Here is a 3,081-nt window from a genome sequence, read left to right as displayed (position 1 = left end):
ATTCAGATACTCAGGTGTTTGAAAATTATTTTCTCTTTTTTTGTATTCCTGTTCTCGTGCATTGAACCCCTTCAAAATGTATTACATTGGTTTTTGTATTGTTATCATACAGTTACCCGAACTGTTCACAGTTATTCTTCAGTTGCTTCTACAGTTACACGGTTGGTAACCATTTTGGTCTTTTTTGGGTTTTCTTGTGCTGTAAGATATACAATATATATTTTTCTTTTAAATGAAAAGACAACTGTAAGATAATTGATCAAAAAGACTAAACAATGTGGTGGTAATGACCCTAACCTAACTGTACTATTCCTAAATATCCCTTAACTAATAATGAAATAAAAACAAGTTCCTAAACACTGTTTTGATCAACAATCGTAAATGAAACTAAATGATAATGAATATGTCCTCCTTAGCTGACCCAGTCATGGTACCCTCAGCTGGATGCTCCTGCATCATTTTCAGTACCCAAGTTGTTGAATATAAGTTATTGATTGAAGTTTTATTATGGGTTTTTTTAGTAACATCCTCTTGATGGGCTCTTTAGTACCATCCTCTTTATGGGAATTTAGTAACATCCTCTTTGATAACGTAACATCTACTAATCTTTTGTTTTTGTTTTTATTTTTTATTTATTAATTTTTTGATTTTGATTTATTTTGTTTTCTATTATTTCCATTTTCATTTTCATAAATTATAGTTTTTCTTCTGTATTTTCAATTTAAAAAGGCATCTTCAATATGGTGTATAACATTAAATGAGTTGCATATTGCTTTTATCTAATAAGATATAATAAGATACAAGAAAAGTAGGCAAATTAAAATGGTGAAAACTCTTGTTTACTTGCTGGTAAAATGTTGAGATGCTACAATTGTCCTGACACAATGGACATTGCAATAGCGAGAGGGGATCGATTCCACCTGAAGAATACTCGCCAGAGGAAAATTTGAATTTTTTTTGTTTATGACCAGACCAAAGTTTAATTGTGCCTTGGATGTGAATATTTACACAAAGGAAAATGAAGGGGACAACATTCTTAATGGAGAATACATTATTTACCACTCCTAACTCATCTATACATAATGTACATTTATATTTTCCTAAATGTTTAGTAAATATGTTTCTCTCATTATCATTTGTATTGCAATAGATCAAATCAATTTCATTTGAATGCAGTTTTTCTCATACAAAATGATGTTTTGTTTCAATATTCTTTGATCTAGCATGATAGACTTGGTTGTTTTCCATTTTGATGGAGCTTTGATTATCACATTTGATGAGTGTTGGGGCTTTCTTGTTTTTCTTCCATGTCTTTAGGAATTCTTCTTAGCCAAATTGCTTCACAGGTTGCACTGCATAAGGTCTTGTACTTCGCTTTAGTGGAAGACAAAGTAACAGTTAGTTGTTTCTTGTTGTTCCATGACAGAACTTTGGAACAAATATTGAATGCATAATCAGAGGTGCAGTTATTGTCATCTAGATCTCCTACCCAATCATAATCTGAATGAACTATTAATTCAACATTCAAACCATTAGTATCAATACCAAAATTTTTAGTCTCCTTCAAATATCGAAGGACTCTCTCAATTTATTTCCAGTGACTTTCATGCGGCTTAGCCATAAATTGACTAAGTATGTTCACTAAATATGCAATATCTTGCATGGTTGTAGTTAAGTAATTCATAATTCCAACCAATTGTCTATAGAATGTGCCATTCATTTCTTTCATTGTCATCGTCACTATTGAGTTTAACATTATATTTCAATGGTGATGTTGCTTTACATCCATTCATATTGAATCTTCTAATTAATTCAAGTGTATATTCTACCATTATCTCGACAAACACCAAGATCCTTCATTTCAAATTCATGTGATAGACAACTTTTGATCTTTTCAATGAACTTGGTAGCATTTCCTGCTATGATAACTTATAAAATGATCAACAAATACAAAAATCAAGACAATATGTTATTTTTCATTCCTCTTGATATACCAACCTAGATCCATCTTAACTTCGGATCTATCAAGCGCCAAGAGGGATCAAATCTCTCGAGGTGCAAACCTCTTTTTTGAGTGAAAAACTTGAGGAAATGTTTGCACCTCGAGAGATTTGATCCCTTTCGATGCTTGATAGATTCAGAGTTAAGATGAATCTAGGTTGGTTTCAGTCGTGTGCGGCGAAGGAAAATCTATCGAACATATGATTAATTTTATCAATAATATGTAAATACATCTAATATTAATATAACCATTTTAAATATGCTAAATATGTTTGAGATTTATTTGGTCATTTTAATTTTAAATTTTCTTAGTTACCTCAGTTTGTTGAGATGATAAATATTGTCAATAACTTTAATGATGAGAAATGATGAAATAAAAATTTTGAATGCAAAGTGACAATGTAATAATGTTGAATGATAGAAAATGTGAATAATAAAAATGTAGTCAATTACAAATAGTCTTCATTGTGATCAATCTCAAACTATTTTCTTCTACTATTCTTATTGTCAGCCTTGTTAGTTTTGTCATATTTTCATATCGATTATATGAAAAGGACAGTTGAAATCGTAAACCATTTAAATATTTGGCTCGAGCTGTTGTAGTAAACATCATACCTTGTCTCTCTTGTTTTATAATATTAATAGGTTGAATTACTATAACACACAAATAAATCCACATTGTCAATAATTTTTTGTGCTTACACTGAAATCAATGCATACTATTAATCCAATTACTTTGAAATTAATGTACCATCATACATCTAATTACATCAAATCATAAATCAACATATACACTAAAATCAATGCATCTAATGAAAGAAATCAAATAGGATTAGAAAACATCATCTACACTTAAATCAATGCATCAAATGCAAGTAATCAAATGAGATTAAAAATCAACATCTACACTCAAATCAATGCATCTAGTGAAACTAAGCAAATAAGATTAGAAATCAACATCTACATTGAAATAAATGCATCTAGTGCAAGGAATCAAATATCATTAGAAATCACCATCTACACTGAAATCAATGCATTTAGTGCATGCAAACAAATAGGATTATAAATCGTCTACATTGA

This window comes from Pinus tabuliformis, chromosome 1_1, assembly GCF_031772625.1.
Source record: "Pinus tabuliformis cultivar Carrire ecotype Pingquan chromosome 1_1, CPIR1, whole genome shotgun sequence".
Lineage (NCBI taxonomy): Eukaryota > Viridiplantae > Streptophyta > Pinopsida > Pinales > Pinaceae > Pinus > Pinus tabuliformis.
Note: the sequence above shows the minus strand (reverse complement) of the source record.